Below are 26,310 nucleotides of genomic sequence, written 5' to 3' on the forward strand. Positions count from 1 at the left end.
CACCATTACCCCTTCAACCACCCAACAGTAAGTCGGGTGTTGGGCTGTTGTGCCATGCATTCCTGCATTATGTGTTTTTTGTATATTAATTTATATTTTTTTGTCTTTCACATTTCTATTTCTTTCATCTCTTCAAGGAAAATCAGAGTCAGCGCTTTGTCATGGAAGGCTTGATGCAACTTATTAAACTGCTTTATTTCGCAACGAATGAGCCCATGGAGTCACAGTTCTGATCAGATTCACTGAGTTCAATCAAAATACTTTTTCGTAATGAAGTAGAGAACACCATGTTTCCCAAACAGTGTTACTTGGCTTAATCAAAGAGTCTCTTAGATAAATTTCATCAAAGACTGCTAATGTTTTTACATGCATTCCTATCATCTCAAAAGGTTTTCAGAAATTATTGCTCCCTATTGTTAAGCTCTCCTTTAATTGTCTACAGTTCGTTTTAATTAGAGTTGCACAAAACTTTCAGTCTCCAGTTGATAACTCCAGTTCTAAAAGGTATTTTAATGATTTGACCTAGAAAAATTGGATGAATGGAACGAGTCTACTTTTACATTGAGCCTAATAACTATTCTGCTGTTAACTATGCCAAAAGAGGAAGATCTCTTGGCTAATGTGTGTTCAACAGAGAATCGGCTCAATCCTCTTTTCATTCAAGTGCACTTTCCAGCAGAGGTCACTAGATAGTCATCGGAATCCTGTATATGTTTTGTTTCTGCCTTGGTATACTGAAATAAATTAGAGTCACTTATAACATATAAGGAGACAAGTCTTTCCATCAAGTCCATGCTGGGTAATACTTCTTTTTATATAAGGCAGTGATGGGAAACAAACGGCCTGGGCACCACATGTGGCCCACCTGGGTCCTGAGTGTGGCTCATGAGACATTTTGCTGACTGTTGCCGACGAGCAGGATTGCCACATCTGTCCGTGTAGTTTTTTCCCTATTGGTATGACTGAAATGCATGTAAAGCAAGGGCAACTGAAGTGAAGTGAAGGTGCATGCCGATAGCACACAACATTGACTGTGAGAGCTGTGCACTCCTTCTGCTTCCAAAGTGTAAATATTCCTTTTGCTTTTACCATTTGAAGTTGATGATATTTCTATTAATAAATAAATTATTTAAGCATTCTCTATAGCTCATTATGAAATATTTGGCATGCATTAAATGTACCTAATCTTATTCATGAATCAGTGTACTAGTGCGTGAGAACAGTGGCTCAAAAAATCTAGGTGTAGAATTTCAGTGAAGATAAGAACAAGGAGTGGAAAACATTAGTGGACATTGTCTATAGACCTCCAAAAATTAGTGGTAAGGTAGGAGATGGCGTTAAACAGGAAATTCAAGATGCCTGCAACAAGGGTGCCACAGTAATCATGGGTGACTTTAATCTACATATAGATTGGGCAAATCAAATTAGCATAATACAATGGCAGATGAATTCCTGGGGTGTTTACGAGATTGCTTTTAGATCAGTATGTTGAGGAACCAACTAGGGAACATGCTATCTTAGATTTGGTATTATGCAATGTAAAGGGGGTAATTAATAATCTTGGAGTGCAGGGTCCTTAAGGGAACAGTGACCATAACATGACAGAATTCCTCATTATGATGGAAACTGGGGTCCTAAATCTAAACCAAGGAAAACACGAAGATATCTCGGGCAGCACGGTAGCACAGTGGATAGCACTGTGGTTCCACAGCGCCAGGGTCCCAGGTTCAATTCCCCACTGTGTCACTGTCTGTGCGAAGTCTGCATGTTTTCCCTGTGTCTGCTTGAGTTTCCTCTGGGTGCTCCGGTTTCCTCCCATAGTCCAAAGACGTGCAGGTTAGGTGGACTGGCCATGATAAATTGGCCTTAGTGACCAAAAAAGGTTAGGAGGGTTTATTGGGTTATGGGGATAGGGTGGAAGTGAGGGCTTAAGTGGGTCAGTGCAGACTTGATGGGCCGAATGGCCTCCTTCTGCCCTGTATGCTCTATGTATGAGTCATGAGATGGCGAAGATAGATTCAGGAACTTTATGGAAAGGCATGATGGTGGATAGGCAATGGCTAATATTTAAGGAACTGATGTATGAACTGCAACAGTTATATATTCCTTTCTTGCACAAAACACAACAAGAAAAACAACCCAACCACGTGTTACAATCCCAGTTGATGTTATAACTGGACGGGTGGATTTCAGAATTGCACCCTGGCTCATAAGGCTGTAACTTTTATTTTACTTTTATAAAACACAGAGGAATAGAGTTGTAGGACCACTAATTAGTTTCAATAATAAGGACAAAACATTTATTAAACATGAAAGAATTGGATTATGATACAATATGCCTTTACTCCCCCCTGATCTTAATAATCACACACAGGTTTAAAGATTAACATGGATTATAAAGTACATTGTAAGCTACAATGGGCTCATTAACTGCAAAAGTCCCCTTTAAGCACGCAAGATGACTGTGATCAAATACACGCATTCCACTCTGAACCAAGTTAGTGTCTTTTCTCCTCAGAAACCTCCCAGAAGATAATCACATGAGAGTTTTCTAAACTCCACTATGAGAAACATGCTTTGAAATCTCTCAGAATAATGCTTTCTCTTAGTGTTTTGCATTGTGAAACCAGTCCAGGTTTTACAAATGACTCTTTTAACCCAAGGTTCCGCTACACTTTTAAAAGTGAATCCAATCCAGGATTTCACAGCATGTCTTTTTACGTTTCATTTGCCTCAACTGCTTTTACACAAACTCTGTGATCCAGCCACTCATTTCCATAGTTACTTAAATGCATGTTCCATAGGCTGTAGCAAAATCTCAGACCTGAAATCTTTCTGGCCTCTCACGATCAAATACCTTTCACCACAAACAGTTCTCTGTTCCAGTACCTTTAACATCAGACAGAGGTTCAGGTTCAGAGAGTGCTCCCCCTATAGCCTTCGAAGCCAAGTGCTTCTAGCAGAGCTGTGAAAGCTGCCTTCTCTCACTACCTATTGCCAACTACACACAAATTCAGCCAAAAATAAAACTTAAAAGATATTCTACCTTACAAGGCCCCAGTTTCTAAACAACACCCACATGCTTATGCCTTTTATTTATTCTATACGCCATTGCCCTCTGGAAGCACAACATAAATACAGTTCGAACTTAACCAACCCCCACCCATACAAATTCCTCATTCCAGCATGAATTCTTCCAGTCGCAGAAACATTAAATTAAACACACTTAAAGCTGTAAGGTATTTCCAATGTTTGTGAATACAAATGTAAATCCCTTAAAACTATCTTTGTTTCCTAACACATGGCTTACAAAAAACTTTAAGAATAGTTTTAGATACAAAGAGGAGTTATATAAGGTTGCTAGAAAAAGTAGCAAGCCTGAAGATTGGGAGAATTTCAGTATTATTATTCAGCAAAAGAGGACAAAGAGGTTGATTACAAGGGGGAAAATAGAGTATGAGAGTAAACTTGCAAGTAACATAAATGTGCACTGTTAAAGCTTCTATAAGTATATAAAAAGAATATTGAAGACAATTGTAGGCCCCTGACAGTCTGAAACAGGATAGATGATAATAGAGAACAAGGAAATGGCAGAGCAATTATCAACTTCTTTAGTTATGTCTTCATAGATAAAGACACAAATAATTTCCTGGAAATGCTAAGGAATCAAGGGTCAAGTGAGAAGCCAGTATTACAGGAAATTAGTATTATTCAAAAATAAAGCTCTGGAGATATTCAAGGGGCTGAAAGCCAACAAATCCCTGTTAATCTACATCCCACAGTAGTAAAGAAGGTGGAAATAGTTGATTATAATTTTCCAAAATTCTCTACATTCTGGAACAGTCCCAGCAGATTGGAGGGTGGCAAATGTAATTCCGCTATTTAAAAAGGAAGGGGGAAAACAGGAAGTTACACGCTGGTTACCTCAACATCAGTAGTATGTAAAATGTTACATACAATTATAAAGGATGCAATAACAGGACACTTAGAAAACAGCAAAAGGATTAGACAAAATCAACATGGATTTTTGAAAGAGAAATCATTTTTGACAAATCTGTTGAGAGTTTATTTGAGAACATAACAAGTAGAATAGTTAAGGGTGAACCAGTGCATTCGGCGCATTTGGGGTTTCAGGAAGTTTATGAAACATGAAATTAACACACATGGGGGGCGGGATTCTCCCCTACCCGGCGTGACGGAGGGTGCCGGCGTAGGGGAGTGGCGCCAACCACTCAGGGGTCGCGCCTCCTCCAAAGGTGGGGAATTCTCCCCACCTTTGGGGGCCAGCCCCGCGCCGGAGCAGTTTGCACCGGTAGACTGGCGCAAACACCCGGCGCAGTCGGAAGCGGGGCTGGCCGAAAGGCTTTCGGCGGTCGGCGCATGCGCCGGCAGTGACGTCAGCGGCAGCTGGCCGCTGACCTCACTGCCGGCGCATGCGCGATGCGGGGTTCTCCTCCGCGTCCGCCATGGCGGAGGCCGTGGCGGCGCGGAAGGAGAAAGAGTGCCCCCACGGCACTGCCCCGCGGAGTGAGCGGGGGGCCCCGATCGCGGGCCAGGCTTCCGTGGGGGCACCCCCCCGGGTCCGATCGCCCCCCGCCCCCCCCAGGACCCCGGGGGCCCGCTCGCGCCGCTGAGTCCGCCGTTTCTGAGGTGGTGTACACCTCGGCGGCGGGAGAAGGCCTCCCAGCGGCGGGACTTCGGCCCATCCGGGCCGGAGATTTAAAGGTGAGTTTTAAAAAAATGAAATCCCGCCGGCGCCAGCTGTTTTCACAGGCTGCCGGCGGGATTTGCACAACGCCGGTTTTTTACCGGCGGGAGAATTAGGAGACCTGCGGGAGCGGAAATCACGCCGCTTCCCGCCAATTCTCCGACCCTGCGTGGGGTCGGAGAATCCCGCCCGGGATTGGGGTAATATATTGGCATGGATTAAGAATTGATTAGCAGACAGGAAAAATACAGTAGGAATAAATGGCTCTTTTTCAGAATGGCAAGCAGTAACTAGTGGAGTACCGCAGGGATCAGTACCTGGTCCCCAACTATTCATAATATTCGTCAATGATTCAGACGAAGGAACCAAAAGTTATGTTTCAAATTAGTTGATGACAAGAAACTTGGTGGAAAGGTAAGTGCTGAGGAGGATGTTAAGAGGCTTCCAAGTGTTTAGGCAAATTCAGTAAGAGGCAAATATTTGGCAGATGAAGTATAACAGGACATCTTAAAGACTCACCACGCAGAAGAAATTCTTCCTCATCTCAGTCCTTAATGGTCTGCCTCTTATTCTGAGACTGTCCCCAGGTTCTAGACTAGACTCGCCAGTCAGGGAAACATCCTGTTTACACTTACTCTGCCACTCCCTGTAAAAATTCTATAAGTTTTAATGAGATCACCTCTCATTATTTGAAACTCTAGAGGATACAGGGCATGGCGCATGGTGGTTAGCTCTGCTGCCTCACAGTTCCAGGGACCTGGGTTCAATTCTGGTCTTGGGTCATTGTGGAGTTTGCACTTTCTCCCCGTGTCTGCATGCGTTTTCTCCCGGTGCTCTGGTTACAGAGGGGGAAAAAAGGTGTAAAAATAATGATGAAAGTAAAAAGAATGAGTCTTTGTTTCAGATGGTTGTCTTCTGGAACATCTTCCTTCAGTTTAAGCTTTCAGTCAAAAGACCACTCTTCACAGACCCAATCCCTGCCCTATCATAGTAACCCCACCTAATCTTTGAAGCGTATACAATTCTGACAAAACTTGACAATACTGGATGCATGGATGATGTTTCCTCTGGCTGTGAGGTCTAGAATTAGGGATCACAGTCTCAGGATACAGGACAGGCCATTTTGGACTGAGATAAGGAGACATTTCTTCACTCAGAGGTTGGTGAGGCTGTGGAATTGTCTACCACAAACGGCTGTGGAGGTTATATAACTGTATAGAAGAAAGAAAGATTTCTAAACTCTAAAGATGGCAAGGGGTATGGGGAGTGGCCTGGGGTATGATGTTGAGATAGAGGACCAGCCATAATTGTGTTGAATTGCAGAGCAGACTCGAAGGGCCAAAAGGCCTACTCCTGCTAAGCACAAAACACTCTTTAACTTCAGAAACCATTATTAAACGTGAGTTTGAGTGGACCAAGGATATTTGTGCACCAACTTTGTCTTCATTGAGTCTTCTGTCACCAAGTTTTATGGAGAGCATGGCTGAAACTTTCTTAAAATAATATTTTCTTTACAAAATACCATTTGAAAACCTCAAATTGTCTTACATATGTATTATTTATGTTGATCAGAAAAATGCAAACTTTATTTCGAAGCAGTAAAATGGAGTCACAATGGAAAATAGTTTGGAAAGCATTGATCTGGGCACTGCTCAATTGGGAGCCAGTGTAGATGAACAAACACAGGGGAGATGGGTGAACAGGACGATTCAAGTTCGGACACAGGCAACTGAAGCTTAGAAAACTAAGTTTGATGGCCGGTTGTACGTGGCAGGCTGGATAGGAGTGCTTTGGGACATAGTATCATAGAATTCCTTTTTTTTTTAAATGTACCCTTCACATCTTCTTTGGGTTGTGGGGATGAAACCTACGCACTGAAAATGAAATGAAATGAAAATCGCTTATTGTCACGAGTAGGCTTCAAATGAAGTTACTGTGAAAAGCCCCTAGTCACCACATTCCGGCACCTGTTCAGGGAGGCTGTTACGGGAATCGAACCGTGCTGCTGGCCTGCCTTGGTCTGCTTTCAAAGCCAGCGATTTAGCCCAGTAAGCTAAACAGCCCCTGTTTGGCCCCAAACAAGGAAAAATGTGCAAACTCCACACGGACAGTGACCTGGACTGGGATCGAACCTAGAACCGCGGCGCCGTGAAGCGGCAGTGGAATCATAGAATTCCTACAGTGCAGAAGAGGCCATTCAGCCCATCAAGTCTGCATCGACCCTCCGAAGGAGCACCCCACCCAGGCCCCACCCTATACCATAACCCCCGCCCTATTACCATAACCCCACCTAACTGTTTTTTTGGACACTAAGGGGCAATTTAGCGTCCCAATCCACCTAACCTGCACATCTTTGGACTGTGGGAGGAAACCGGAGCACCCAGAGGAAACCCATACAGACAAGGGGAGAAACTCCACATAGACAGTCACCCAGGGCCAGAATTTAACATGGTCCCTGTTGCTGTGAGGCAGCAGTGTTGACCACTATGCCACCCTAGTCAAGTCTAGAGGTACCAAAAATCTGGGCAAACATTTCAGAAGCAGATGAGCTGAAATTGGGGCAGAGTTGGGTGATGTTATAGAGATGAAAAAGGCAGTCTTAGTAGTAAGAAGTCTTACAACACCAGGTTAAAGTCCAATAGGTTTGTTTCTAATCACTTGCTTTTGGAGCGCAGCTTCTTCCTCAGATGAGTCTGAGTAGTGACGTTCGTTTCCAGGTAAAATATCACACCAACGTCTGGCTGTGGCTGGGACAGTTGCCATGGAGAGAGATGAAGTCAGTAGCTCGGGAGAGGCCGTGGTAGGGACTGAAGATGATTGCTTTGATTTCGCAAGGATTTGGTTGGACAAGGAGTCTGACTACGTGGAGACATTGGAGCGTTTACCAGAAGTACTGATGAAGTAGAGTTCCTTAGTGTATGTTGGAACCAAGGGTCAATAGAAAACAGTGAAAATACCTTTAAAGTTACTTAATTAATTAGAACAGTAACATCAATGTCAGAATAAACGGTCAAAAAAGTCTACACTCGAAGAGGATAACGGAATAGCTGGGGGTGGGGTGGCGGGGCAATTTTATTTAATTAAAATTAAATTCAACCTTTCTAATCATTTACGCGCACGAACCTGAATTCAGCAGCTGGTTATAGAAGTATGTTTCCTTTTCGTTAGATTAATACTATTTTTTTTCTGATCACGTTGAGAGGTTTCACAACATGCATGCCGACACTCTTCATCGTTCGATATCACACAAGACGAGTGCAATTCCAAAGATTTAACTAATATGTCCCAGGTTCCGCATCAAATTGATAGAAACCATAAATTATGCACCTTTGTAAACCTTGTTTTTCGCTTTATTTATTCACTCTCATCAATTCATGAAATGAAACTTGCAGTGAAACTGAAGGCTTCGAAAACATGCTTATTGCAGCCGCGGTAGCTATTTGAAATTCCTTTTTTTTTTTAAATAATTTTTATTGAGAAATTTTGATTTTATACAACAATAACGCACCTTAGTAAAATACCGAAAATAACAATAATATTAACAATCATATACATTCGCCCCATCCCCATGAACAACCCAGCATTTTAATAACAACGCAAATTAACACACTATAAAGTTACAGAATAAACACTACAATAATGCACCCCCCCCCCCCCCCCCCCCCCCGGGTTGCTGCTGCTATTGACCCAGTTACCTATCTCTGAGCCTGGAAGTCCAGAAAAGGCTGCCATCGTTTATAGAACCCTTGTATTGATCCTCTCAGGGCAAATTTGACCTTTTCCAATTTTATAAATCCCGCCATGTCACTGATCCAGGTCTCCACGCTTGGGGGCCTTGCATCCTTCCATTGTAACAGAATCCTTCGACGGGCTACTAGGGATGCAAAGGCCAGGACACCGGCCTCTTTCGCCTCCTGCACTCCCGGCTCCACCCCAACCCCAAAAATCGCGAGTCCCCACCCTGGTTTGACCCTGGATCCAACCACACTCGACACCGTCCCCGCCACCCCCTTCCAGAATTCTTCCAGTGCTGGGCATGCCCAGAACATATGGGCGTGGTTCGCAGGACTCCCCGAACATCTGGTGCACCTGTCCTCACCCCCGAAGAACCTACTCATCCTAGTCCCGGACATATGGGCCCGGTGCAGCACCTTAAATTGGATGAGACTAAGCCTCGCACATGAGGAGGAGGAGTTGACTCTCTCCAAGGCCTCCGCCCAAGTCCCATCCTCTATCTGCTCCCCGAGTTCCTCCTCCCATTTAGCCTTCAGCTCCTCCACTGACGACTCCTCCACCTCCTGCATTACCTTATAGATGTCAGACACCTTCCCTCTCCTACCCATACCCCCGAAAGCACTCTGTCCATCGTCCCCTGCGAGGGCAGCAAAGGGAATCCCTCTACCTGTCGCCTAGCAAAACGCCTTTACCTGCAGGTATCTGAACATGTTCCCCTGGGGAAGGCCAAATTTATCTTCCAGTTCCCCCAGGCCCGCAAACCTCCCGCCAATAAACAGGTCCCTCAATTTGCTGATGCCCGCCCTTTGCCATCCCCTGAATCCCCCATCCGTATTCCCCGGGATGAACCGATGGTTGCCACCCAGTGGAGCCTCCATCGAGCCCCCTGTTTCCCCCCGATGCCGTCTCCACTGTCCCCAGATTCTTAGGGTCGCCGCCACCACCGGGCTCGTGGTAACCCTCTTGGGGGAGAGCGGCAACGGTGCCGTTACCATGGCACCCAGGCTTGTACCTCTACATGACGCCATCTCCATTCTTTTCCACGCCGCCCCTCCCCCCTCCATCACCCATTTACGCACCATTGACACATTGGCTGCCCAATAGTACCCCAGAAGGTTGGGCAGCGCCAGCCCGCCTCTATCCCTTCCTCGCTCCAGGAATACCCTCCTCACTCTCGGAGTCCCATGTGCCCACACAAAGCTCAGAATACTGCCGGTCACTCTCCTAAAGAAGGCCCTGGGGATAAATATGGGCAGGCACTGAAAAAGGAACAAGAACCTCGGAAGCACTGTCATTTTGACGGACTGCACCCTCCCCGCCAACGACAATGGCAGCATGTCGCACCTCCTGAACTCCTCCTCCATCTGATCTACCAGTCTGGTAAAGTTATGCTTGTGGAGAGTCCCCCAGTCCCTGGCCACTTGCACCCCCAGGTACCTAAAGCTCTCCCCTGCCCGCCTAAGCGGGAGCCTACCAATTCCTTCCTCCTGGTCTCCAGGGTGCACCACAAACACCTCGCTCTTGCCTAAGTTTAATTTATAACCTGAGAAGGTCCCAAACTCGGCTAGTAACTCCATCACTCCCGGCATCCCTCCCACCGGGTCCGCCACATACAGTAACAGGTCGTCGGCATACAACGACACCCTATGTTCCTCTCCACCTCGCACCAAGCCTCTCCACCTCTCAGAATCTCTCAATGCCATCGCCAGCGGCTCGATTGCCAGTGCAAACAACAAGGGGGACAAGGGGCAACCCTGCCTGGTCCCTCGGTAAAGCCGGAAGTACTCCGACCTCCTCCTATTCGTGGCCACGCACGCCATCGGGGCCTCATACAGCAGCCTTACCCATCTAATGAACCCTTCACCAAATCCAAACCTCCCCAACACCTCCCATAGGTACCCCCACTCCACTCTATCAAAGGCCTTCTCCGCATCCAGCGCCACCACTATCTCTGCCTCCCCCTCAATCGCCGGCATCATAATGACATTCAGCAATCTCCGCACATTCGTGTTCAGCTGCCTTCCTTTCACAAAACATGTCTGGTTCTCATGCACAACCCCTGGCACACAGTCCTCTATCCTGGTGGCCAGGATTTTTGCCAGCACCTTAGCATCCACGTTGAGGAGAGATATGGGCCTGTATGAACCACACTGCTGGGGGTCCTTGTCCTTCTTTAAAATTAACGAGATCAGCGCCCGTGACATCGTCGGGGGCAAAGTCCCCCCTTCCCACGCTTCGTTGAGTGTCCGCACCAGCAAGGGGCCCACTAGGTCCACAAACTTTTTATAAAATTCCACCGGGAACCCATCCGGCCCCGGTGCCTTCCCTGACTGCATCTGCCCGATCCCCTTAACTAGCTCCTCCAGCTCAATCGGCGCACCCAGCCCCTCCACCTTCTCCTCCTGCACCTTCGGGAAAGAAAGCCTGTCAAGGAACCTCTCCATTCCCCTCCTCTCCCCCGTTGGCTCCGACTGGTACAGTTCCCCGTAAAAGTCCTTGAAGACCTCATTCACCTCTACCCCCTTCCGCACCACATTCCCACTCTTGTCTCTCACTCCAGCAATCTCCTTAGCCGCATCCCGCTTACGGAGCTGATGAGCCAGCATCCTACTCGCCTTTTCACCATGTTCGTACACTGCCCCTTGTGCCTTCCTCCACTGTGCCTCAGCCTTTCTAGTGGCTATTTGAAATTCCTTGTGTGAACTGTTGATCCCCGGCGTCTGTGTTTTTTTTACATACGAGAATGAGAACGGCGATGCGCATAAACCAATGGTTTTGGCGCGGCACAGTAGCCTTGGGGCAGTATCACAGTAACATTAGAAACTGGCCGCGGGGGCGGGGGGGGTAGGGTAGGGTAGGGAGGTGATGCTTGCTCAGATTGCTGCGCCCCAAGGAGGCGCGATCGGACTTCCTCCCATTGTTCAGACAGGACATTGCGATGACGAAGGAATCCCTCCCGTGCTGCAGACGCGGGCAGAGGGCTGCCTGAGCATTCGATCGGAATCCGCTCGGAACGTGGCGATCCCCGACGTTCCATCGGCAATTGTTCTCGCCGAACGCTGCGACACGCAACGTTCCAGCCGGCCCCACCCGATTGCCCGACTTCGCGCTGAACTCGGCGAGGGTCCCTCACCCACACAACGCCTCCAGCGGGGATTTAAATCACCCCTACCCACCCCCGAAACCAAAGAAAAAGCCTCGACTTGGTTCCCGGAAGTGACGGCCCCCTTTGTGGATACCGGAGATTTAGCTGGAAGATGGCGGCTCGGTCCTGTGCTGGACTCTGAGAGGTGAGTGGCAGCGCGCGCTCCGCAGCACCGGGTCATCTCTTTTGGACAAGACGCCCCACCTTCCTCAGTGCCTCTAACACCACAAGTTCCCCCACCAAAGATCAGCACAGCTGTGGGCTGCGTCTCGTGGGTTTTAACTTTAGGTGTATGTTTGAAAAATGTATGGGATAGTGTGAAGTTCTGCAGCCTGTGCTGCAGGTAACTGGGTTAGGGCTAGGATTTCTGAGAGTCTTTAATCGGGTCGAAGCAATAAAGGTTTGCGACGATTAGTAAACTCACTGTGCAATGTAAAGCGCTGGCGCGGCTCTTGTGTTCTGATCGTTTGGTGTCCTTATCTTCGTAGCGGTTAAGTTCTTCGGCAATTGGCTCTGTGCAGGGGAGCTGTGTTTTTCTCTGTCCGAAGTCGGCTTCTCGAAGTTGCCGAGTTTGAGTTTTTCGTCTTTTATAAATTAATTCGCAATTTATGCTGGTTGGCTGTATTTGTGTGTTTATTCTCTCTCTCTCTCCCCCCCCCCCCCCCCCCCCGAATTGGATTCTAAAGTGGTCTCGATGCTGCATTTGTTTTGCTGCTGTCATTTTAGAAGCTGCGTCGAAATCTTGCTTTTTTTTTCAAATGCATCGAAGATCGCATATTTTCCATTCGCCCGGTCTCTTTGCGCTTTAAATGTTTCGTTACAACTAAAATGTTTTCCGAGATTTATGCGGGATGTGTTGAAAAGCTGCAATGTTCCACTGACATTTAAACAACGTTAATTGTAGGTTACCGATGAGTAAGATTACCCATGGGGTTTGTTCCCCTGTCTGTTGCCTTGGGGTCGAATCACCTGATGGAATATAATGCTGCAAAATGTTTATTCCAGTTGGATATAGTTTCTCTCAACGAGTTGGGAGGAGTTTACTATTTACTAAATATTTTTGTATGTAAGCACTTCTTTTAAAATTTGGGATACAGTTGTTATTGGTAGTCCTATAACAAACATACTTGAAAATTGAATTATTTTGGAACCCTGTGATCTGGCATTGTGGTGAGTGGTCTGGAATTGGGTTATTAACTGGGAGGGGATCTCCCTCTGACACAGTTGAGCTTTGGGAAAGCTTTTGAGTTAAATGCAAAGACCTTTCTCTAAAAGCTGGTTTCTGATCTTTTTTATGAAAAGGTTTAATACACCAATATGATGGTATCTTATGACTGCTGAATAAGGGTACTGTACTTGGTTTTAATTTTTTTGTTGTTTCTGCTTTTAGAACTAATTTGGGGCAAAATTAATGATAATTTGGCTAGACGTAGATTGTTAAAGAAAGGCAGCAATGGTTTGTTGAAGGCCAATTGCATTTAGCTTGCTTAAGCTTTTTAAGGTACAGAAAGGATAGATGATGGTGATGCAGTATATTTTGATAATGTGTGTGAGCAAGGAAGTTGTGATGAAGCGGATACAACATTAGTTTGGAAAGATGTGCTTGTTGGGTGAATTGGACATTCTGAATTCTCCCTGAAGTGTACCCGAACAGATGTCAGAGTGTGGTGACTAGGGGATTTTCACAGTAACTTTAACTTTATTGCAGTGTTAATGTAAGCCGACTTGTGACGCTAATAAAGATTATTGTTAGCTGGGGTATTGCGACCAGTGATGGGCACAGTTAAGGACCGATATGAATACATTAGAGAAGGTGCAGAAAAGATTCATAAATGATAAACTTCAGTTATGTGGTTAGATGGAGAGATTGGGGCAGCAAGGTGGCACAGTGGGTTAGCCCTGCTGCCTCACGGTGCCAAGGACCCAGGTTCGATCCCGGCTCTGGGTCACTGACCGTGTGGAGTTGGCACATTCTCCCTGTGTTTGCGTAGGTTTCCTTCCACAGTCCAAAGACATGCAGGTTAGGTGGATTGGCCATGATAAATTGCCCTTAGTGACCAAAAAGGTTAGGAGGGGTTATTGGGTTACGGGGATAGGGTGGAAGTGAGGGCTTAAGTGGGTTGGTGCAGACTCGATGGGCCGAATGACCTCCTTCTGCACTGTATGTTCTATGTGCAGGTTAGGTGGATTGGCCACGCTAAATTGCTCCTTAATTGGAAAAAATGAATTAGGTACTCTAAAGATGGGAGAAATTGAGGCTGTGCTCCTTCAAGAAAAGAGGTGAGAGGAGATTTTAAAGAGGTTTTGAAAATTGAGGGACAGAGTAGTGGGGGAGAGTTTGATCCAATTGATGAAACTGATAAGCTCTGGTGATGTGATTTGGAAAAAACATTTTTAATTTCTAATTTTTTAAGTTCTGGAGTATGCTGCCTGGGAGGGTGGTGGAGGCTGATTCAGTAGTGACAGGGCTATGGAGCATTGGCGCCATGTGAATTGGACTTGCATAGACACAAGCTGAACACTATTTTTTTGTAATAATGCTAGGGGTTATGTATTTTTCAAAAGTGGAAGGTAGGTTGGGATTCTCGGGGGGGCTTGACAGGGTAGATGCTGAGAGGTTGTTTCCTCTTCTGTCCGAGAGTAAGGGGTCACCCATTTTATGACCGGGATGAGAAGGAATTTCTTCTCAAGGTAGTGAAGCAAATCCTGACTGCAGAGGGCTGTGGAGCCTGGGTCGTTTGGTATGTTTAAGCTAAATTGCCCTTAGTGTCCAAAATTGCCCTTAGTGTTGGGTGGGGTTAAAGGGTTCTGGGGATGGGTGGAGGTGTGGGCTTGGGTGGGGTGCTCTTTCCAAGAGCCGGTGCAGATTCGATGGGCCGAATGGCCTCCTTCTGCACTGTAAATTCCATGATTCTAAGCCTGAGATAGACATTTTAATCAGCAAAGGAATCGAGGGTTATGGGGATAATGTGGGAAAATGGAGTGATCTCATTGAATGTGGAGCAAACTCAATGGGCCAACTGGCCTACTTCTGCTTCTACTTATATTCCGGTTAGTCTCTTCCCCTCTATTTTACACTATTTCCCCATTTGTTCTAATCCTCAAAACGTTATAACACTTGGAGTATCGCAATGTCAGTTACCCCAGTTTGTCAATTTTGTTAAAAATTTCATGAATTTCTGTTTAATGGCATCCTTGTAACATCTGTATTGTCCTTCATGGAACAGTTTCCCCTCCCTTCCTCACTAGGAATCCTGATACATCCACAGGAACTGCAACTTTATGCTAGAGGTTTTAAGAACTTGAGCAGATTTGTTCTGCTTTGGTACCTTGAAAGATCAACAGTGTATTTTATTTCTGACCATGGTGAGTCAGTCCAAGCAGATGTTTGAAGTATTTGGTGCTGCATCACTAGAACTTAACTTTCTTTGGATTTTCTGTTTAAAATCTCCCACCCAAGGCCATGCAGCCTGTAAGATGCTGAGACTTCCTCCTTTAATGTGTTAATGCCTCATCTAAAATGTTGGAAATCTTCATCAATGAAAGCCAAATTGTTGATACATTGGACGTCTAGGCAGCACAGTGGTTAGCAGTGCTGCCTCACAATGCTGAGGACCCGAGTTCGATACTGGCCGTGCATAACTGTCCATGTGGAGTTTGTGTGGGTCTCAACTCCTCCCACAACCCAAAGATGAGCAGGATAGGTGGATTGACCATATCAAATTGCCCCTTAAGTGGGAAAAAAAATATTTGGGAACTCAAAATTTATATAGAAAAATACATAGGCAGTCTGACAATACTTGTAAACAGAACAATGTTTTGGAAAGTATCAAAGTATTTGACACTTCCCTTTTCCGAAGCTGATTAAAGAATGTTGCAGTACAGAAGCTGGATGTTCTGTTTGGGAAGTTTGTTCTTTGCTCTACAAAAACCACTTAGTTTAATACCACACTCCAGATCATTCTGTGACCATTTACTATTTCTCATCCCCCAACTCTGTGAATGTGCCTTGAGCTCTGCTTCAGCAGTGGATTGTAACAATCGTACATTCCAGCCAAACTTTGCAAAGTGACTTCTGCCAGCCTCTCCTTCGGTTCTTTCTGTGACCACCTCAAATTTGAGCCCGTGGTGCAGCTGCTACATGTGTCCAATATTTGAATAAAATAGGTATGGTTCAATGAACAGCAACAAGGCATCTTTATGACCTTGTGGGTTGACTCTTATCATAGAATCACTTCGCTGCAGAAGGAGGCCATTCGTCCCACAATCCACCCTATCCCTATAACCCCAACTAACCTTTTTTCTTTTAGTCTCTTGTATTGTGTTGCACCAATGCTAATTGCATGCACTTCCAGTGTGGAACCAAAAATAAACAGGGAGGAAACACCTGGTAATACTCTTGTCTGATCATTCACAGGCCTGGGTGAATTCCATAAAATTTATTGTTGGGGTACAGTTAGTTATGTGCGATCTGTGTATTTGGAGCACAGTTCTTGGATGAAAAGGACTTTGGATACTTGTGTTGATGGATGCAGGAGACATCCGAGCCTGATCCGTTCCATATCTGGCACCTGAGAGTATACCTTCACCTATAATGCAATTTGGGCGGTGCGTGTGTGTAAGAGCATAGGCGGGCAGTAGTTTGTGGCACAGAGTTACAAAGCACACATGCGCATGCATGCAGCATCACAAAGTGGGACGCTATTGCCCTGGGTATCTAGGTTACTCATCCAATAACAATACCACTGCCTCCCCCTATGAAAGTTAATAAGTGTGTTGAATTTTAGAGTAACTAACATGATGTGTTGGAACAGTTGGTAAACGATTAACCTTGGTTTATAAGAGTTTAAGTTTGTTCTATAATCTGCCCTGATTGGAATTGCTTAAAACAGTGGGTAAAGTATGACTCTGCAAAAATTCAGGAGATGTTATAAAAGGTCTTTTTGTAAGAATGTCTTTATTCCGTATGTTTAAGGGTATAGAATTGGGTCTTGCTCAAGATGAATTGTAACGTACTGTTGCTACCATGATTGGAGAAAATTCTCTTGTGTTATTTCATAATTTCTGTCTTTGAAAACAATATGCAGGGTGCAAAAATCACAATTTGTACGCGATACCTTGTTTTTAAAAAAATACATATGTATTTGTTGATCTGCTTAGCTGTGCTGACATTCCTACATTCCCAGTATCTCCCTTTCGATGTTTTAATTGAAGACTTATTTATATTTCAAGGAAGAATACATATTGGAATAAGGTGGAACAAAAATCAGTAACTTGTTAAAATCCTTTCATGAGATGTGGGTGCTGCTGACCAGGCCAGCACGAGTTGCCCATCACCAATTGCACATGACTTGCTCGGCTATTTCACAAGGCAGTTAAGACTCCAACATTGCTTTGGGTCTAGAGTCACGTGGAGGCCAGACCAGGTTAGGATGGCAGATTTCCTTCCCTAAAGGACATTAGTGAACCAGATGCTGTTTAACAGCACTTTCCTAATCAGCAAACAAGTAGAGATTTTTATTTTGTGAATTAATTGATTTATTAAGTATTTGAACCTAAATTCCACCAGCTGCCTTGGTGGAATTTAACCCATGTACCCAGAGCATTAGCCTGGGCCTCTAGATTTCCCCTAGATTTCCCCTGTCCTTCCCCGTATAAGATTGCATCTTAATTAACAGGAAGTTTTATTTTATAGATCTATAGTGACAAGGTTCACAATTTCTGACTTCTTTGTATATCTAATGACGCGATCGATGTTAACTGACACTCGGGGATTTCTGAAATGGCTTCAGAATATAATTGCTGAATGACTGACCACATTGGAGTGGTGGGTGTGCAATGAATCTGTAATGCAGAGCCACTGCGGGTGAACCGTAATATCGACAATGGTTTCATTGCCGTCATTAGACATTTAAATCCACATTATTGAATTCAAATGTCAGTATCTGCCATGGTGGGATTCAAACCCAGGTCCCAAGAGCATTGCCCTGGGTCTTTAGGTTACTCCTCCAGTAACAATACCACTGCCTCCCCCTGTGAGTTAATAAAGTGTGTTGAATTTTAGAGTAACTGACAATGATGTGCGGTAGGACTAATTGTCTCAGTTTAAAGCACAATATCATTGCCAGCTTCCTCCAGTTGGCCAGTATTAAACCGCCTTTAATTCTGTGAATCTAGGAGCAACATAGTGTTGCAATAGTTGGCGCTGCTGCCACACGGCGCTGAGGACCTGGGTTCGGCCCCGGGTCGCTGTCCAAGTGGAGGTTGCACATTCTCGCCGTGTCTGCGTGGGTCTCATCCCCACAGCTCAAAAAGATGTGCAAGGTAGGTGAATTGGCCATGCTAAGTTGTCCTTTAATTGGGGGGGAAAAAGAACAATTGGTTCTTCTAAATTCATTTAAGAGGGGAATCTAAAAACTGTTAGCAGCCTGGGTAAACTGTACCATGGTTGAAAATTGTTGCCTTTTGACTTGGCAGATAGTTTGCTATCTTATTTTATTTGTTCTAAATTGTAGATGGGCATAGATAACATTGTCACAGTTATTTGTTGTTGGCATTGTTGCAGCTACAAGAGGTGCAGCAAACAAACCATTTTGGATGGGTTGTCTTCTTTGACACTGCTTTACTGATGTTTGAAGAGGATAATCCTTGAGAGGCAGGTTCTGCTACAAGACAAGTGCTGTACATGAAGCTTCCAAGTGTCATTTTGGGTGGTTGTTTTTGGTGTTGGTGTCTGTTGACCAGCTGCTGTAGCCACTGGTCATGGTGGCGGAAGCCATCCCACAGGTATCACCATTTTCCACTGTCATCAGCTTGTGAATACCAGATTTGGTGATAAATGTTTAAGGACTTCATGTCGCACTGGCAAGTATTCTTGAAGAATTTGTTTTTTTTGGCATCCTGCTGACTGGCTGCCTCACCAGACAAAAATCTTGTTGGGTAGGTGACCGTCCATCATCCTGCAGATGTGCTCAAACTAAAGAAGTCATCTATGATGCATGCGGACAAACCTGGCAGCTCTGGCGTTGAGAGGATAGTTTTATTTGTGATTTTCACAGCTGTTATGTACATGAGTGTGTCCAGTAAAGTGACATATCTATCAGTGGGACAGCTTTGGCTGGGCTCAAGTTAATGCAATATCCCTTTGGTGTTTGCATCTTTTCAGTTCAGCATTTAGTTTCTCGAGTGCTCAGTTTGTTAAATGGCATACTATACCAGATACCATGTTGATTCTGTTCATGTCTGTGTGTACTAATTAGGTTCTCGGTCTCATTTGTCCAGACGTAATACCATAAGCAGCCAAATCTTCCTCTACGCTCCCGCCTCTCTTTGTGGTATTGCTTGTGACATAATTTATGCATTCTGTGAATGCTTCAGTTGTTCTGCATTCCTGGTTGTGTCAACTTCTGTTTCTTTATAGCTCTTGCCACGAGAACTAAACTTCTGCCTGAGCTGAAATAAATTTCAGCTCTTTTAGCTTGGATCTTTTTTGAAAAGGTTCTTCAAAATTAAGTAAACCTTCAGGTGAGTTCATAATTTCCTTTTTTAAAGTTCGAAATCACGTTGCACGACTAGAAACCCATCAACAATGTATTGCAAAACAGATGGATGCCATTATTCAGTAGCCCTGTTTAACCTTTTACTGACAACAAGAGGCTATATGGAAGCTGTTTTCACAAATTGGCCTCCTTATTTACTGTCAACTCTTCTAAACCAGATGAGAAGAGTGTTTACTTCAGCCTCTTGGAAAAATGCATTCTTTGGAACTGGAGAAATATTGGTGTTTGCGTTCGGGGAAAAATGTTGAAAGCTTAGCCGTTTATACTTTGACTAAACCTGACTTTTAGTATTGCTATCTGTAAATGCAGGAACAATCATGTGTTTACTTTCATGCTTAATTTATAATAATTGTAGGGTTGTAATCCTCTTTGTCCTGTCCTTCCTCTTTGCCCTGTCCTATGAGTTTAATTTGTGGCTTTTAAGTATGTTTTATGATTTATAATGCTTGGTTGTTGCTATTGTATTTAAAAAGCTGAATAATGCTTTGTTTTTTCTGCCTTAATGCTGTATTGATTGAAGGCAGGATTGTGTGAACATTGTTTATTGACACTATTTGATGTGTGCAATTCTTCATGTCCAATTGGTGGCGATAACTTTAAAATGGTGGAGGTAAGGTCTAATGAATTAAAGTGGAGATTTAGAATGCAATACCCTGTTGGAGCAGAATCCATAAATTATTTTTGAGAGAATTGATTCCAGCCTGTTCCTGTTTAATCTCCAACTCCAGTGCTAAAATAGCTTAATTTGAACTACCAGATTTTTTTAAAACTTCAAATTAATGGAAGTCAATTGTGCCACTTTTTACTCTTAAATGGGAGAACTGTAGCACCTTTGCTTGAAGCTATTCTGAATCAGAACTTGTGCAGTGATTCCAGCTTCCAAGAAGTTAATGTGAAATGTTAGCTGGATTTGCCAGTGTCGGGCAATGCGTTTTGTAGCATCCCATGACTGATTTCATAAGACTGCTTCGGATGGTGCTGAGTTTTTTGTTTGGTGATGCTTCGAGGGAGCAATTACAGTATTAGAACATAGAGCAGTACAGCACAGAACAGGCCCTCTGCTCTCGATGTTGTGCCGAGCATTGTCCGAAACCAAGATCAAGCTATTCTACTCCCTGTCATTCTGGTGTGCTCCATGTGCTTATCCAATAACCGCTTGAAAGTTCCTAAAAAGTGTCCGACTCCACTATCACAGCAGGCAGTCTATTCCACACCCTAACCACTCTCTGAGTAAAGAACCTACCTCGGACATCCCTTCTATATCTCCCACCCTGAACCTTATAGTTATGCCCCCTTGTAACAGCTACATCCACCCAAGGGAATAGTCTCTGAACGTCCACTCTATCTATCCCCCTCATCATCTTATAAACCTTTTATTAACTCGCCTCTCATCCTCCTCCACTCCAAAGAGAAAAGCCCTAGCTCCCTCAACCTTTCCTCATAAGACTTATCCTGCAAACCAGGCAGCATCCTGGTAAATCGCCTTTGCACCCTTGCCAATGCTTCCACGTCCTTCCTATAGTGGGGTGACCAGAACTGCACACAATATTCCAAATGTGGTCTCACCAGGGTCATGTACAGTTGCAGCATAACCCTGCGGCTCTTAAACTCAAGCCCCCTGTTAATAAATGCTAACACACTATAGGCCTGCTTCACGGCTCTATCCACTTGAGTGGCAACCTTCAGAGATCTGTGGACATGACTCCCAAGATGTCTCTGTTCCTCCTCATTCCTCAGAACCCTGCCGTTGGCACTGTAATCCGCATTTTAAAAAATTCTACCAAAATGAATCGCCCCGCACTTGTCAGGGTTAAACTCCATCTTCCATTTTTCGGCCCAGCTCTGCATCCAACAATGTCTCTTTGAAGCCTACAACAGCCCTCCACCTCATCCACTACTCCACCAATCTTGGTGTCATCAGCTAATTTACTGACCCACCCTTCAGCCCCCTCCTCACAGTCATTGATAAAATCACAAATAGCAGAGGACCCAGCACTGATCCCTGTGGTACATCGCTGGTAACTGGTCTCTTGTCTGAAAATTTTCCATCCACCACCACCCTCTGTCTTCTATGTATGTGATAGCCAGTTACTTATCCAATTGGCCAAATTTCCTTCTATCCCACACCTCCTTACTTTCTTCATAAGCCGACCATGGGGAACCTTATCAAATGGCTTACTAAAATCCATGTATACGACATCAACTGCTCTACTTTCATCTACACACTTCGTTACCTCCTCAAAGAATTCAATCAAATTTGTGAGGCAAGACTTATCCTTCACAAATCCGTGTTGACTATCCCAGATTAATTTGATGATGTCCATGTTTCTTTCTATTTGTTCTCTGTGTTTGCAACACTGCCAAAGTTGCACTTATTTTCCCTGGCTACCCTGATAAGGTGAAGATCTCCTTTGGCTGTTGTTTTTGCATTCCCTCAATAGAGTTCTGGGAAATCTAGGCTTTCAACCCAATGACACATAAAGGATCGGGACTATATGAACCAGGATAGTGTTCCCATGTTACATAGAATATAGAGAACCATGCCAGGCTAGTCACTCCAACTGACCCATGCTGGTGTTTACATTCTACATGAGTGCCCACCAAGAACTCTTGTCTCTGTTCCTTTCTTCTTCATGTAATGAAAAGTGAGACATGCTGCTGAAGCTTTTCATCTTGTACCCATCAAAACAAAATATCAAACAATCACAATTTATACTACTGAAGAAATGGTGCTGATTAGTTGGCCAGTTCAGTAAGAAGCCTTACAACACCAGGTTAAAGTCCAACAGGTTTGTTTCAAACATGAGCTTTTGGAGCACTGCTCCTTCCTCAGTAATAATAATTATCATTCCCCTCTAATAATTCCCCTACCTGAGGAAGGAGCAGTGCTCCGAAAGCTCGTGTTTGAAGCAAACCTGTTGGACTTTAACCTGGTGCTGTAAGACTTCTTACTGTGCTCACCCCAGTCCAAAGCCAGCATCTCCACATCAGTTGGCCAGTTGACACTGATTGAGGTATTGCCATGAAGAAAGCAACAGGGAATCTCGGGTTCCTGAGTAATACAAAAAAGCTGCAAGCTTGACCACATTCAATGTCGCTTCTAGCAAGGGGAAGGCATTGCTGTAGCAGTATTGTCACTTGTAGGGGCTTTTCACAGTAACTTCATTGAAGCCTACTTCTGACAATAAGTTTTTTATTATTATTATTACTGTAATCCAGAGACCCGAGGCTATGCTCTGGAGAATCATGTTCAAATCCCACAAAGGCAGTTCATGGAATTTGAATTCAACACTAATCTTGTATTAAAACCATTGTTGTAAAAATCCATCTGGTTCACTAATGTCCATTGGGGAAGGAAATATGTTGTCCGTACTGTTCTGACCTACATGTGACTCCAGGCCTACAGCAACGTGGTTGACTCAATAAATGCTGGCCCAGCCATCCCTGCATCCCATCAGAATAGAGTTGATTATCTAACTGGTTGTTGGTGTAACTATTTGCACACTCTGGATTTTCTGCAAGTGCCGCTCAATTACCCAATCATATCTAACGCATATTTGGTTTTGCAAGTGCAGACTGGTTGACTATGGTCTGTACTCTGCCTATTACGAACAACTGAAGGAACATGTTTCCTTTGATCAGCCAATTACTGCAATGCGTGGTCTACATACCGAGCATTGCACCGGCACTTCAATTCATACATAACATTCTACCTATTCATACATAACATTCTACCTATTGAGCAACATGCGTATGGGTTTTAGTGCTGCTGCGATGCCAGGTATGTAGGTGGTAAGTCCTAACAATTGGCTGATTGACTCAGTTGTTTTCCACAGTTCAAATTAAGTTTATAAAATTTGCCATCCCATTCTTCCCCAAAAATTTAAACATAACAGATGTTAGTAATGTGTGGTAGGTTTTCCATAGAAGTACAGGTTTTTTTTTTAAAACATGGCTGTGAGATGGAATCAACTTTTTTCTTTTTTTTTTCTAAAATTTTTCCAATTAAGGAGCAATTCTGTGTGGTGGAGGATTTAGGCCCGGAGGGCGACTGTCCGAAGGCTATCAGCCGCCCAGTGTCAGGGGTACAGGGTGCACATGAGGCTCTCTGCAGTGGGGTGCAGGGGTCACTCGTGCTTGACAGTGCCAACCCTCACCCCCTCCCTGGGGGACTCCCGGAATCTGGCACATCTTAATTGAAGGTTCTTTTGTTTTTCTGCCTCTGTAGATAGTTCAGGCAGTGTCCTATTGGGGCCCCCTCAACGAACACCCTGACTCCCTCTCTCCCCACCAGCCTCCCTTCCTTTCCCTTCTGTTGGTACAAAGGTTTTTTTTTTATAAATTTAGAGTACCCAATTATTTTTTCCAATTAAGGGGCAATTTAGAATGGCCAATCCACCTACCCTGCACATCTTTGGGTTGTGGGGGTGAAACCCACGCAGACACGGGGAGAATGTGCAAACTCCACACGGACAGTGATCCAGGGTCGGGATTCGAACCTGGGTCCTCAGCGCCGTAGGCAGCAATGCTAACCACTGTGCCACCGTGCTGCCCTCTGTTGGTACAAAGGTGAGGGTATCTGGTGTCTCCAGCGCAAAGTTAGTGCTTGTACCATTTGTTTTTTGTAGAAATGTGTTGTCAACTGTTTTAATAATAGAGTAGCCACCTCCCCTCCCCGTACAGTGGTACTGAGGGGAGCGTACCCTGTTTCTCCAACACAAAATTGGTGTTCTGTAACATTTGGCCTTGTATATATTTTTTGCTGTTTTAATAAAAAATATGGCCGATCCACCTAACCCTGCACACCTTTGGGTTGTGGCAGTGAGACCCACGCAGACATGGGAAGAACTCCACATGAGACCGGGATCAAACCCGGATCCTCAGCAACGTGAGGCAGCAGTGATCACCACTGCAGCCAAGTGCCGCCCCTTAAATGGAATCAACTTTTTTCAAAACTAAAAATGAAATTCGGACCTCCTGATGTGAGCCAGTAAAATTGATGCCATTCTTTCAGAGATACTGAGTGTAAAAGATTTGACTTTGTGACTGGGAGCTCCTGAAATATTTATTTTGGGCGCACGGGACAGATGAGCAACAATTTAACTGATTGTATATTTCCTTTGTCACTTGGAGAATGCTGGGGCCTTTTCTGTATGATGCAACCTTCTAATTGTTTTGGCTCACTAGCTAACAATTCAGAGAGGAAAGATTTGAGGGTTTTGCTATTGAAGGGTCATTGAGCTAATTTGATTGGTATGAGGCAGTTGACTTTGGATGACCCCCAAAAATGAAAGCTCTAGTAGTTTCTGAGAAATGAACGCTTAGAGCAGTTTTTTTCAAACTTTTTTCCAGGAACCCATTTTTGCCAACCGCCGCGACCCATGCCGGCTGACCTTCGTGACCCACCATTTTCGCTGACCTTTAATGCGTCAGGTGAGCCAGCTTGGACCTCATGCTCTCACTTGCTTTGTCATTCAATGTTACATTTCTGTGTGGGTTGTTCATCAGAGGTCCTGGAGCTCACACCACCACTGCTTTGTCCTGCTGTGGATTCTCATGAGCACCTCTCTCCAGCAAGTTTAGTTGTGAGATCCTGGCCTGTTTGTGTCTCTGGCCCTCTCTTCCTTATGACAAAATGATCTATTTTAAATTTTAAGTTCTGTTGCTTGTTTGCTGCTGACAAAATGGAGGAATCGCCATCCCACCCAGAGCACATGACATCAGTGTTTGAGGCGCGTGACCTGTCCTGTGCCGTCGCTTCAGGCAGGAAGACTGCATTGAATTTTTAAAAAATCTTCTGCGTCAGTGCGCCAACTTCAGGAGGAGGTGATGTTTCTTGCTGGACTCCAGGCATGCACACTGATGAGCAGGCACGCATGCACAGCGCACCCGAATTCTGAAAGCCATTCACAGCCAGCATTTTTAAAAGCTGACTGCTACGGGCGTTGTGCATTAATTCCCGCGAGCAGGAACGCCGTGCTGGATGGCTCCGCGACCCCGACTTTGAAAATGACTGACTTATAGTGTGGTCACGTCATTCCTTTGATGTAATCAGTTGAGTAAAGTACTTTGGGAGTCAAAACATCAAACATTCGATAGTTCGATGAGTAAGACAATTTTTATTACAGTTTTCTAATGTTTTATCGCTGTTTTATGTTTCAGGTAAATGATTATACTGCTTTGTAATGTTTTATATTAAATGGTTATACTGATGGTGTTTTCTGATTTTCACACTCGTGGTTAGACCAATGATGGGCAACCTAGGCTAATGGGCCACAAGATTGAAATCAAGCGTATTCACTAACCATGACCCCATGAATAAGATTGAATACATTTAATGCACATCGAATATTTCACCACAAGTTACAAAAAGTGTTTAGTCATTCATGCATCAATAGACCTGCCATCAACTTCAAATGATGAAAATAAATAGTTTTGCTATGATTGGACGCAGAGGGCGCGCACGGTTCTCTCCGTCAGTGCTGTGTGCAATTAGCACGCACTTCATTTTACCGCCTTCCGTTAACTTGTGTATCATGTTAATCATACGGGTAGGAAACTAACTAGGTGGGCAGAAACAAGCGGAATCTGGCAACCCTGCCGTGGCCAACCGACAACAAAATGTCTTGCCAGCTGCGCTCAAAACTCTACTGAGTTGGACATTCTATTGTCATTCTCTCTTCAGCCTCTTTCTCCCCACCCTCCCCCAAACAATGCCATTGCGACTGCAGAATTGCGAAGTTTTAATTACTTGGCTGGCCTGTGAGCTGTTTCCTTGGCTTCCTACAATTGTGAATAAAAGGAAGAATAAGTAGGTTTGTCTGTGAACATGGCAAACAGAGAAGTAGAACTGAGATTTTATTACAGAAATTCTTTGACCAAAACTTTAGTCTGTCTTTCTCTCTCCTGATTCTGATGACTGTAATTCTCATTTTTACCCGTTTCTACTTTCACATCTGCAGCAGTGCATTTTTGTCTTTATATCCTCATTTTCAAATTCATTACCAATATCCTCATTATATAACATGTGCTCTGTTTCATGTGAAATCTTACCTGTACTGTGTGTGCAGATTGTACATCAGACCCACTGAGATTTAAAATGTCAACAGCATGGTTTATTGTTTTGACTCCAAGATTAAATAACTTGGAACTTGCATTGGGTG

The 26,310-nt window shown here is 44.4% G+C and overlaps 1 protein-coding gene across 1 annotated transcript in view; it reads left to right on the forward strand.

Annotated features, from left to right (window-relative positions):
* Nucleotides 1-11,386: 11,386 nt before the first annotated feature.
* The window catches only part of pik3c2a (phosphatidylinositol-4-phosphate 3-kinase, catalytic subunit type 2 alpha), a 133,411-nt gene continuing 118,487 nt past the window's right edge, over nt 11,387-26,310 (forward strand). The window contains exon 1 of the mRNA XM_038808062.1: nt 11,387-11,731. The gene's annotated coding sequence lies outside the window, so the exon portion shown is untranslated. The remainder of the gene's footprint in view (nt 11,732-26,310) is intronic.

The sequence above is a fragment of the Scyliorhinus canicula genome, chromosome 9 (assembly GCF_902713615.1).
Source record: "Scyliorhinus canicula chromosome 9, sScyCan1.1, whole genome shotgun sequence".
NCBI lineage: Eukaryota > Metazoa > Chordata > Chondrichthyes > Carcharhiniformes > Scyliorhinidae > Scyliorhinus > Scyliorhinus canicula.